General features: G+C 46.9%; 1 pseudogene; it reads right to left on the bottom strand.

The window, feature by feature from the left end:
- Positions 1-293: 293 nt before the first annotated feature.
- On the bottom strand, positions 294-446 carry LOC134426082 (5.8S ribosomal RNA; annotated as a pseudogene).
- Positions 447-13,482: the final 13,036 nt, after the last annotated feature.

Below are 13,482 nucleotides of genomic sequence, written 5' to 3'. Positions count from 1 at the left end.
TCACTCCAGGAGTGGGGAGCTATGGATCAGTCCCTGAGTCTGCATATAGGGGGATGAAGGCCCTGCGCGGCAACAATGACGATGACAGCCATGACGATGATGACGCCTGCTGGGTCACAGGGAAAAAATTGAGGCCGCCAAGGGAAAAGCATCCCTTGCCAAACCCCTGACCGCCTTCCCTCTGGGCACCAGCGAGCCAGCATCGTCTCCGCTGCTGAACACAGTCAACTGGCCTGCGAGGCGACGCCAGCCGCACCACTGTGGTGGCCCCCGGACGGCGACTGATCGTCAAGAAATGCTCAGACGGGCGTAGCCCCGGGAGGAACCCAGGGCCGCAAGTGCATTCAAAGTGTGGATGACCAATGTGTCCTGCAATTCATACTAATTCTTGCAGCTAGCTGCATTCTCCATTAACGCACAAGCCGTGTGATCCACCGCTAAGTGTTGTCTGGCTTTTGGCACCGATCCCGCACGCGTGGAGGGGCTGGGACCGCTCACATGAAGCGGCCCCTTTCTCTTGTGCTGAGGACGTGCAGGCGCGTGCCTGGCTTTGACCGTCCTTACTTGATAGTCAGGATTGCAGACATAGGAGATCCAGCCACACTGAACTGGAATTCTTCCTCAAACCTCCACACTATGGCAGCACTGAAGGAGATCTGAGCAGTCTGGGTCACACCTGGTGCACCGATGTCTTCCTCAGGCACAAACTTGAAGCAGAAGCCCACGTTGGCAGTTGAAGGGCTATAGGTGAAGGGAGCATCAATATCTCCTAGGTTAATCAGTTTCACCTGCAGCAGCAAGAAAGCAAAATGGAAATACATGTGGAATCTTCCCTTCTTGTGAGTTATTGTCTAATGACGCAATTAATACCCAGAAATAGCAGACGATGCTTTGAATGGCAAAAAAATACAACAGGACAAGTTCTGCCTTGAAGTTTTCATGCAAAGCAGCGGCAACTCCACAGAACTGGAGTCCACAACCCTGGGGTTATCCCATGCACACAGAGCTGTGCACCTCTGATCAGCATCACCAAGTTCATTCAGACCTGGCCCTGAGAGCAACGTGGGCTGATTGCAGCTGCGCAGGGAATCACCCCAGAGCTGCTGCTGCCCCAGTGAGCACAGCTCCAACAGCACCATCTACTCATTCACCTTTTCCCATGTCATGAAAACAATACATTGATTATGAGGCATCAGCATCAAAATGTATAGACAGCATCATCTTTTGGTAAGAAAACTCAGCATGTCTTTGCCTCCCACAGCCAAGCTTTTGGAAGTGTCTGGCATGATGTAGTGCCTCATTTTCTACCTCTTTCAGCTGCTCTCTCTTTGGATTTTGTTGCAAACTTGACACTATTGGGGAGGAGACAAATAGGTAGAAAAATGCTTTGCTTTATTCCCAGGAACACTTTTCTCTTTCTAGAGCCAGAGATGCACCAAGGCTGAAGTGTGGTGAGGGACTGGTCAGCAAGGGAAAGAACTCCCAAGCCCTTTGCAAGGGCCAGCACTGAGCCAGGAGGCTGGATGGCTTTCCTGTGACCTGCAGCAATAAGCAGGAGACACTTGACTGGAAGCTGTCTGCAGTGGACTGAAGCTCAAAGGCAGCCAGTTTGTTCCAGCTGCTTCTGAACAGCCCAGTCCAAAGGTGTCTTGTGTCTGGCACTGCCACAAAAGCCTCTGAACATCCCTTTTTGACCCAGGCTTCGTTTCATATGCCAAGGGGTTGTTTTGCAGCAAGCCTCCCAGCTGATTCCCAAAGAAGGAACTGGGGCTTCATGAACAACAGACACACCTTTCAGACCCTCCCAGATTTCACCAGTAGATCAAATATTCCCTGCTCACAACTGCCCAGGTCGGCAGCAATTCCACACTTCCACCAGGCTTGCTCTGCCTCAGGAGCCATCAGGATCCACCCCAAGCCTTCTGCTCACGTCATAGATGTGGGGGGTGTCGATAGAAATGTTCCCAAGGTTCAGAGTAGGAGAGCTGAATTCTACCAAGGGTCCTTGGCCTTCCCCTGAGAGGTGCAGGGGCAGCCTGCTCTCACAGCCTGGGGAGAGATGTCTATCGCACTACAATCATTCCCTCTGTTATACTGGATTTTCCAGGCTGCCTCAGTGCTAGACCCTGACTCTGAGCTGGATGCAACCAGCTCCTGATGCTGCAGGAGAGGATATGGACCCTCCTCTTCCCTCAGCCTTGGGGCTGACTTCTAATTTCTAACCCATTCCTTGGGCTGCTTTCCAATTTCAGCCACCAGTCTGCTGAGTTTAAAACATCTCTGCTGCCTTGTAGTGACAGGCCAAGGAGTTACAGGTATAAATTGAAAGAAAGGAAATTTAGCTTAGATATTAGGAAGAAATTTTTTACTCTGAGGGTGGTGAGACACTGGAGCAGGTTCCCCAGGGCTGTTGTGGAGGTTCCAGCCCTGAAAGTGTTCCAAGCCAGGCTGGATGGGGCTTGGAGCTACCTGCTCTAGGGGGAGGTGTTCCTGCCCAGAGGCCTTTAAGTCCATTCCATCCTTAACATACTCTGGTTCTATGCTTTCCTTCCCATGCACTTAGAGGAGCTTTGAAATCATTCAGTGAAGGCACAGAGCTCCTACAGAGTTTGGCAATTACCAAACTACCTGGCCCAGGAACACAGGACTTCGTTGCCAAAGTCCCCAACTCCTGACACTCAGCACTGTGTTCTATTTCCACAGACAGAGCTGCAAGGGCTCAATTCCCACAAAGGGAGAGAGGCAAGTGCTGGCCAAGGCCGCTCCTTCTACCAACACCCTGGGCTCAGGGGGGCTCAAACACCTCTGCTCTGCTGCTGTCTGGGCACTGGGAGGTGATCCAGGCTCAGGGAACACATTTGTAACTCAGCTCCTGCTGCCTGATGATGGATCCATGTCAAATGGACCCATCATCCTGGAGGCCAGGGGCCTGCAGGGGCTGAGTGCTTGTTCACTAAAGCTGTTCTGCTCTGCAGCTCTCTGGCCTTTGGGGGAATGCTGGCAAAGCCATGGCATGAAAACCTCTCCCTGCACTGCCTGGGCTGTTCTGGGATCAGTCAGGCACACACAGCATTCTGAGCCCTGGCCTGGCACAGGAGACTCCTTGGGAGCTGCAGGGCCAGGGGGGATGTGCCAGCACTGCCCTGCTGACCAGGGACTCTTCCCAGCACTTCCATGGGAGCCCCGTGGGCTCAGGCTGGCACCATGGCTTCACTGAGGGGGAGAGAAGCAGGGCAAAGGAGCTGTACCTGAGATGCTGCAGTAAGCCACACTTCCATTCTCCAGTGCTTCCAGGGGTCTGAAGGTCACCTTGAATTTGGCCAAACAATTTGGCCCAATTTCTCCCTCCTACAGCAGAAAGAGACAGCAAAACATTGCTCTGCAAACTTCACATTTCTTGTTTTCAACCACACTTCTGTAAGCCTCTGTTTAGAGCATTAGTAATGAGTGAACAACACAAGGAGCCCAAGGAAACACTCCAAACCCATCTCAACACAGCGCTGGAAGCTCTCAATGCTCAGCTGTTCAGCTGCCACTCTCCACAATATTCCTGCTGCTCTGACAAAGGCTCTTGGTCACATCATGCTGCTGTCAGCTACAGTGGGATGCAACTGCCACTGTGCACTGGTGGCTCTCCACAAGAAGAAGGGAACATGATGCCTGTCTTGGGTCGACTATATGATGCTTTTATCCCAAATCGTCTTGTTCTGTTTATGCTGAATAATAAGTTTTGCACCTTTAAGACTTGTTGCAGAGAGTGAAGGGGGGAGAGAAGAAGCAGCAGTTTGTTTTCAGACACTGCACTCACTCCTCCACATTCCTGCTCCTGGACTGCATTGTGTGTGGATGGACAGACAGCGGGACAGAGCTCTCCTTTGCTTTTAGTTAATTTAGCTTGCTGAGGCAAAGAAGTTCCTTGGACTGTGGGGTTTTTTTCCCTTTTCTTTGGACCTGTTCAAAACTGCTCTGGACTGAACACCAGAAGAGCACCGACAGCTCCACCTGTGGCCACTGGGCTGGGCCTGGTCTGCCACATTTCCAGCACTAGAGGGACTGATCAGAGACTTAGTGAGCTGAGCTGCAACCCAGGGAGGGACTTTCTCAGTTTGTCATCTCTTTTGGAGCAGCAAGGGGTTTTATTGATTAATACTGTTTAGGGTTTATTGTTTAATAAACAGGTTTTTTCCACTTCAAGGAGGTCTTTTCTCCAGGACCGGTTGGGGGTAGGGGCCGATTGAATCTGCTTTCCGAGAGGAGCCCCTTTGGGGGGTTCTCTCCCAAATTTGCCCGGAACCAGAACCTTAGAAATAAAAATATTAGTTTAACCTGTATTGAAAGAAAGCAGAGGCTGGCATTATTCTAGGGTTTACTCCAAGATGAGAAGGGATGTTGCACTGTGCAGACATCAGGCATTCATTGTCTCTCACAATGCCATGTCGACGGAAGGGAACCAGGACATCATTTTGATCATCACAGGCTCAATTTTATTGATCAGTACGGCGGGTTAAATACAGTTAATAATGAGCTTCATACATATTGCAAAAGTTGAGCTCAGGATTGGTCAGCTTACATATCAGCACCTACGCCTACTTCTACATTCCTATGGTTCTACTTTTGATACTTTCTACATATTCTTAGGATATATTCAGGACTAATCTCAACTCCCTATCCTCATGTTGCAGCAAGGTCACTGCTGACTTTTCCTTTCAGCTTGCTGACTGCTGACTTTTCTCCTTCAGCTTAACCAGTGGCATTATATCAGTGTGGCCTTTCTCAGCTAACCAATTATTAATAATGCTCTCCACATTTCCCCCGTTTTCTTCTTGTGCAAGGAGATTAGTTTGCCATGTTTTTGCTATTGTACGGCTGACCATGTTTTGGATACAGTTAAAGATACAAGGCAAAATAAGCAAAAACAGTAAAATTACACCCAGCAGTCCTACAGCATAGATCACAAGGTTCCTCAGCCACGGTCCGAGTCCCAGGCCTTTAAGCCATTCGTCAATTCCTAAACTGTCTTCTTCCTTAAGTTTGTGAAGTCCCTGTTGTAATTCTTTTATCTTAGTGTGAATGGACACTGAATGATCAGACAGATTCATGCAACACATTCCCTCGAACTCTTCACATCCATGCCCTTGTGCTAAGAGCAAAAAATCTACAGCAGCTCTATTTTGCAAAACAGCATGGTTAACACTTTGCACGTCTGCAGTTAGCATGTCTAGGATTTGTGATGTCTTGTTCAGCTCATCCCTTGCCCAGCATCCTAATTGTTTTGCTAAATTCATGGCTTTATTGGCAGATCCTCCTGGTAAGATAGTTGAAACCACCACCTGTTTGAATGTGCCCCAAAACCGTGGATCTCCTATCTTGCTGCAGTCTAAGTCATGTATGCTACGTTTTCTCCTGTTTGAATTTTGACTCAGCTGCATTAGCAAGGACACATTAGGATGAAACAGTGACAATTTTCCCAAAAAACAGGGCCCACCCTGTGGTTTAGCTGGTATACCATTCCATGCCCTGTCTCCACAAATCAAAAATATTCCTGTGGGTAATTTCATTGGTGCTGTGATATTTGTGCCGTTACATTGACTGTAATGCTGTGGAGAGAATTCACTCACATTCAGGGATGAATCTAGGGTGGCCCATGTTTCTTTAGGTTGGTTTAAATTCTGAGCACCCGAAAGTTTGAAGCTAAACCATCCACCAGCTGTAGTGTTAGATATGCTGGCATTTGTACTTCCAAGAAGATCCAATTCCTCAGGAGGAGAGTGCAAAGAGGTGTTAAGTGATTGGATTAGTAAGCATTGACGATAGCCATCACTCTGACCTGCAGTATACCCCTGTTGCACCGGCAATGTGATGTTTGACATGTTAGACATACATAAGGTTTGATTGTTTATCAAACTACAAAATTCTCCAGGAGACCACACCGGAAGTCCCACCAGGCATGTTCGAAATGGGTTAGTGACTCCTCCAAGGCTAAGACAAAGTGATGATTGGTTAGTTTGATTAGCAAGTGTTACCCATAAATTTTCCCTTGGTTGACTAAAGTGTGTTACTCCTACTGCTTCACTTGCTACAGCATTGAGCAGTATTACAAAAACAAACCTCATTTTTCTTTCTGCTTGCTTTGCTTCTCCCTTTCTTCCTTCTGCTTACGTTGTTTTTTCTTTCTTCGCTGTCTTTTCCCTGGTTTGCTAGATTGTCTATTGTAAGGCTGAGTCAATTCTTGAATATACTGATCTAATTCTAAATCAGCATCCTTGCTCACAGGTATAGCACGAGGTAAGTTTGAAGGCAAATCAGCTTTGCAGCGAGCTGCTATGATACGTGAGGCTCTAGTAATTTCAAATATTCTAAGGCTTTCCTGTAACTTCCACCTAAGATATGCTATAACCACTTGTTCTGCACTCTCAAAGAGCTGTAATCCTGTCCGTCCTGGCAGGCCAGTACTTTGTTCAAGAGCTCTAACCCAGATATGATTTCGAATCCACTTTCCAAAACAAGATGTACACCATAAATATCCTAATGACTTCTGTGAATACCAATAAACCTGATTACAATCTGCACAATGCAAAGCTACCCATGCATGGCATTTATCTTTATCCTTTTTGCAAACATAACAAGGAAGCGAATGTAAGTAAGGACTAGTATAAAACTGTGTATCTTCAACCCAAAGCAACCAATTCAATGGTGGTGATCGCAAAGCCTCTTCAGCCTTTTTACTATATGAGGCTAACAGCTCAAGGTCTTTCTTTAACACAAGGTGTATCTTATTTCGTAATCGTAGTTCTTGTTCGTTATCCTCCTCAACAACTATATCCTCCCGAGAGTCCCACAACAGTAAAATTGTTCTAATCATAGAAAATTAATTAGCAATCACTGATACCCCTATTCAAATGAGACCGTTCCCTTTTTTGCCTTCTTCTTCTTATCTGTCTTCAATCTTGCTGCTCCTAATTTCACTGGTCCTGCCACTTTCAAACTTAATTTTTGCAACTTATCAATGCAGCAATCTAATGCTCTATCAGGATCCCCTTGGAAGGGTCCTACAACTGAATGCTGTGTTAAAGGCACTAATTTCCTACACCTTATAGAAACTATACGTGATTTACTTTGAACCTTAATTCTATTTACAATACATTGTATTTCCCATCGATAATAAGCAAGAACCTTTTGTTCAGGAGACTCATAAAGATTTAAAGCTATATATGCGTTTTGCCCCGTTTGTCTCCTTAATTCATCTTGCCAGCTTTTACCCCACGTGTGCTCGTGTTTACAGGTATGACACCACAAATCCCGTAATAATGATTGTTCTATCCAAAAAGTTCTTTTACAACCCCCACAACGTAGAGCTATCCAGGCAGCACAATGTGGATTGTGACAGTCAAGGCAACGTAGTTTCGCTGGATCTGTTAAGTGAAAAGTTGATAATGAGTCAATGAAACCAATCAACTCCCGGGCTGTCCGGTAGTGACGTGTCAGTGCTCTGTCCACCGCTTCCGAGTACCCCTTCAATTGAAACAGTAGTGGTTGTAGGACTAGAAGCAGTTTCTTCCCCAGTCGCTCCTTGTCCTCCTCCGTAAGGCGATCCACCAGAGGCTGCATCAAAAACAGGTTTAGTCCACTTAGCAGGCACCCACAAAGGCCCTGTAGGTGAGGAAACACAAAGATACCCCCAACCCCAATATAATACTTTTGCAGGTTTTTCCCATAATCCTGTACTTGGGTTCTTATACTTAACCCAGACCTCTGCTTCCTTAGTATTTTCCTGACCTGACCTCGGATGATATTTCATTGCAGGGGGGTATCATCTTCCCCAAAAATGCATAAATGATTAATCACATACAAAACCTTAGCCAAACATGCTTGTGGATCTGTCAAATCTTGATGTTTTTCAATATACTGCTTAAGGGTACCGTTTGCTCTTTCCCGTAAAGCTTTCCTTAACTGTATCAGTAACTCATACAATCGTTTATTATTCACTTCCTTAATTGCTGCTTCCTCTATTCGTTTGACTACTCCTGCAACATACATAGAGTCTGTGACCACATTTAAAGGCTCCTGTAAGTTGGACACCGCCCATACTACTGCTAACAATTCCAAAGTTTGTAAGCTATCTGCAGGGTCTGCTGTGAGGAGTTGATGCTTCCATTGTCCTTTTTCTTGCCAGGTAACAGCAGCACGCCTTGATTTCTTTCCTGCATCTGTAAAAGCTGTAATAGCTCCTTCTATGGGGTTTTCTTCTCTCAAAGGTCGAGTAATCCAGTTCCATTCTGTCATCCATTGCAAAACTCTAGGCACTAATTTACTAGTCTCTACTTTAGCAGGTGACATCAATAATGCTTCTTGTAAATTCTTTGAATTAATCAAGTACCAGTCCAAGGTTTCTTTTTCCATAGGCAATCTAATAGTAGCAGGTTCTCTACCATCCACTTCAAGAATTCTGAGACGCCCCTTTTTGATTAATGCAGCCAATTGTTCAATTTTTGAAGATATTGTTTTCTTATGCTGTAGTGGTGGTGATAACCATTCCAACACCCGTATCTCCCCCGTTTTCTTTTGCAACTGAGAGAGAGCACCAAGCAAGTGGCAAGGGCTATTCCAAATAGTAAGGTCAATGGGGTGGTCGAGTTGTCGACGAGACACATACCCTTGCTGTACACAGTTACTAATTTGCTGCAAAGCAAGATGATGCTCCTTTGTCAGGTGTACAGGAGTAGTAGGGTCCACACCTTTTAACAAAGGTCGTAGGGCTTCTAATAAGCGATTTGGTATTCCCACAATAGGCTTCAGCCACTGTAAGTCTCCCAGCAACTTCTGTGCATCATGTAGAGTTTTAATGTCCAGTTGTAATTCCAATTTTTGTGGTATCACTATTTGATCCATCAAAGTCCATCCCAAATATTTCCAGGGCTTTGTAGTCTGAATTTTCTCTGCAGCAATAACAAGTGAATATGCAGCAAGAGTATTTTTAATGGTGTTAATCTGTAAAGAGGAGAATGGCTGTTGCTGTGCAAACAAAATATCGTCCATGTAATGATATATTATAGTTGCTGGCCATTTACGACGTAGTGGCTGTAATGCTGCATCAACATAAAGCTGACATAAAGTGGGAGAGTTGCGCATGCCCTGCGGAAGAGATGTCCATTCAAATCTTTTATCTGGTTCTCCACGATTTATTGCTGGTAAAGTAAAAGCAAATCTCTTCATGTCATCAGGATGCAGGCCAATAGTGAAAAAACAATCCTTTAGGTCAATAATTAAAAGTGGCCAGTGTTCTGGAATCATAGCTGGATTTGGAAGACCAGGCTGTAAGGCCCCCATTGGTTCCATTTGGTCATTTACAGCCCTCAAATCATGTATCAAACGATATTTCCCTGATTTCTTTTTGATTACAAAAATAGGTGTATTCCAAGGGCTTGTGGACAGTCTTAGGTGTCCCTTTGTATATTGTTCCTGTACCAATTCATGAGCATGCATAAGACTCTCCCCTTTTAATGGCCATTGCTTAACCATCACCGGTGTATCCGTTTTCCAGGTGAGTGGAATGGGGAAAGTCCAAGCAATGGCAATTACCCCAAAGGGTGCTGATTAGTTAACACCACTCCCAATTGTGTTAAAATGTCCCTTCCAATTAAACAGGAAACTGTAGGAGGCAGTTGAACAATTGAAAACACAGCAGATATTTGTTGATTCTCAATGCACACAGACAAAGACGGCGACCTGCTTGCCAATGTAAATCCTCCTACTCCTGTGAGCATGTTTGATGAAGGAAATAGAGGCCAATGTTGTGGCCAGGCTTCTGGAGAAATGATGCTAGTATCTGCTCCTGTATCCAATAATCCATAAAGGGTTATGCTTTGATGCCCATAGGTAATTTCAACCTTTTGTTTTGGTCTATTTTGTAAATCCACAGTTAAAAGTGTAACACCAGTAGAGCCAAAACCTTTTTCATCCCGTGCTTGCCCAGTAAATGATTGTATTCCCGATGTCATTTGTGACAGTGGTACCAATTGTGCAATGCGTTGTCCTTTTGTAATTTTAATCGGAGGATAAAGGGTGTAAGCCATAATTTGTATTTCCCCTGTAAAGTCCGCATCGATAACACCAGGCAAAACAAATAATCCCAACATAGTTATAGAGGAACGTCCCAGCAATAATGCTCCACATGTTTGTCCATTTAGTATAAGAGGACCCTTTATTCCAGTGGGTATCCTCTCAGGCCGGTTCGTCATTAGTGTGACGTCTACTGCTGCTGATAAGTCCAAGCCGAGGCTCCCGGTTGTTGCGGGTTGCAGACAGGAGGTGGCAGCGATGTCACGGCAGCTGCTGGTGTCTCCGATGTCACGGCGGCAACTTGTGTCTGGGCGCGGCCCCCATGATTCGCGCTCTGCAAATGGTTTCCCGACCGGCGCCTACAAGCCGTAGTGTTGTGGGAGCTGGATCGGCAGTGTTGACACCATACGCCAGTTGCTCGGCACGTTCGGCGTGTATGTCCTTCGTTGCCGCATTGGTAACACTTGAGGAATGGCTTCGAGCCCCCTTGAGTGAATGCCAGAGAGCCATTTCGGAGAGGAGCAAGAGCAGCTAGCACCTGATTTTGGGTGGACTCTGCTTGCTTTTGCAACCCCAATCCTAATTCCTTTAAGGCTTCTGCTATAAATGCCTGTGAAGCTGTTGGCATTAATGCCATTCGCTCTAATGCTTCCTCAATAGTCCAATTTGCCCCTAAAGTAGCTAACACTCTCTGGGTTGCTGGATTGCTATTTTGCAAGGCACACTGCTTCAACAGCGCCCCCTTCATGTAATCTGCCACACCAGCCCGATCTATAGCAGTAGCTGCTCTATCTATAAAATTTCCAAATGATTCTTCCCTTCCTTGCTTAATACCCATATAAGCCGGTAGCCCTCCTGGCTCTTTAACCATATCTATTGCAGCACGCACCAACCTCATAGACTCTCTAAGTTTATCAGCTCCCGATATCATCTGTGCCTCTGTACGCAAATATGCCCCTAAGCCCATCAGCTCCTCTACTGTCACCCCATGTAATGGGTCTCCCTGGGCTCGTTGTACAGCAACCGATTCATTTACCAACGCGTGCCAATGGGCATTAAACAATAACTGCTGATGCTGAGTGAATATCAACCGAACTATTCCTCTTAAATCATTAGGACATAAAACCTGAGTATTAAAAAGATAATCTAACATTTGCTTAACAGGTTCACTTTTTACTCCAAACTGACTAACCGTAGAACGTAGCTGAGTTAACAACTTCCAATCTAAGGGAGTATATTCTGCTATATTATGCGTAAGGTTCCCCTGTGCATCATACGGTGGTGTGTATGTAACTGGACATGCAAGACTAGAAGCTATTTCCACCGCCTCACCATCCCCCATTTGCATTACTTCTTTCGCCAAAGCAGCCCAAGCTTCCCTCCTCTGTTTAGCCATCTCCCCCCATGGATCACGGTGTGCTCCTGGGATGGGATCTGGCCCTTTAAGGGTGCTATGCTGCTGGCGCTTCGGTGCAGACACCGAGGTTTCGCGCGGGGCGGGCAGTGAAGCAGGGGCTGGCTCGCGCGGGGGAAGCAGGAGCCCCCCCTCCCCCGCTGGAGCTGACAGTGAAACCGGAGCCGGCTCAAGCGGAGCCTGCCTGCGGGGGGGAACCAGCCCCCCCGCTGGAGCCGCCTCGGGCGGGGAAATGGGCCCCTCCCCCACCGAAGCTGTAACCGGAGCCGGCTCATTGAGGGGAAGCGGCGGAGGCAAGGCTGGCGGTGGAGGCGAAGCTGGCTTGCCCCTCCCCCCACCATCCGACTCGCCCTCCCCCTCTGACAGGAAAGGTGCAGACGGTTCCACTGCGCCTATAGAGAAATCCTCCACACCACTTTGCTGGGGACTCTTAGGCATAAGTACCTTAGTTACAGAGGGTGCCAGGGGATCATCTTCACGACCATACCCTATATTCCTCTTATGAGCTTCTGTTGCCCTTTCTGCTGCCTTTCTCTCAGAGACCTGCTGAAGTAACGTGTTATACACCACCCGCCATAACTTCCCGAATTTCTTTGCTGACTTATCATCATCTAGTACTGTATCCCACAATATTTCCCCAAACTTTCTCCACTCTGATAACCCATGAACTGTAGGAGAATTAGAAAAGATACCCTTAGTATGGCCATAAGCTAATAACCCTGGTAACTCCTTTTTTAAATCTATCCCTTTTATCCCACGCCGCTCTAAACAGGCGGTAAATAAATCATATGCCGCTTGCCTATCCATACCTATTAATCAGCACGCGCTGTTGCAGCTCTCCAGGCTCCGGCGGACACGTATTGGCTTAAGTCACAGTTGTGAACCTTAAGGGTGCTTCAAATTCCGGCACCGTCCCGGCTGCTGGGACCCAAACCCAACTTCCCCGACCGTGGCGTAATCCCTTTTTCTTTTAATCCGAGAAAAAGGGCAGAGATTCGGTTATGCCCGCATTCTCCACCATTTGTCGGCGGAAGGGAACCAGGACATCAGTTTGATCATCACAGGCTCAATTTTATTGATCAGTACGGCGGGTTAAATACAGTTAATAATGAGCTTCATACATATTGCAAAAGTTGAGCTCAGGATTGGTCAGCTTACATATCAGCACCTACGCCTACTTCTACATTCCTATGGTTCTACTTTTGATACTTTCTACATATTCTTAGGATATATTCAGGACTAATCTCAACTCCCTATCCTCATGTTGCAGCAAGGTCACTGCTGACTTTTCCTTTCAGCTTGCTGACTGCTGACTTTTCTCCTTCAGCTTAACCAGTGGCATTATATCAGTGTGGCCTTTCTCAGCTAACCAATTATTAATAATGCTCTCCACAATGCCAGTACTCAGAATCAGGACTCTGGTTGATACGAGGACGTGGTGGTTTGCTTGCAGAAACAGAAAAGGAAAAGGTTTTCTGTCCCTGTGTGCAGGACAACTCCAAAGGCCCATTTCAACCTTCCACCCTTGTGTCCAGGCTACAGAGGACACTGGAAGGGACACTCAGAAATAGTGCAAGGCGTGGTTACAGGAGGGGATTCGTATTTCTATGATTAGCCTTAGGCTGAATTTGGCCTCACTTTCCCAGCAAACCATTGCAAGCTTCAGGTCAGAATGTGGCCTGGCAGTGCTCCAACAGCCTCTGCTGAACCTCACATGTGGGGGGAGCCCCTACCTGTAAGAACTGCTCCCTGTGGACACTGCAAGGACATGCACAGAGTGCCCTTGAGCTCAAGCCCTGGCACCACAGCTTGGCCTTGTCAGGCACCCAACCCTGCCATGAGCCTCCAGGGCAGAAATGCTTTTAGCATTTGGCATTTTTAGGCGAGCTCTGCAGGTGCACCAGAAACTCAATGTCCTCCCTCCCAGCACTTCGAGCCAGCTGAGGATCTGCCCAGTGACCGCAGCCGGGGGTAGAGTGGGTGGGAGGAGGAAGAGGGGGAGCAGGATG

This window comes from Melospiza melodia, chromosome 17 (assembly GCF_035770615.1).
Source record: "Melospiza melodia melodia isolate bMelMel2 chromosome 17, bMelMel2.pri, whole genome shotgun sequence".
NCBI classification, from domain to species: Eukaryota; Metazoa; Chordata; class Aves; order Passeriformes; family Passerellidae; genus Melospiza; species Melospiza melodia.
The sequence above is the reverse complement of the archived record's forward strand: the minus strand, read 5'-3'. Positions and strand labels throughout refer to the sequence as shown.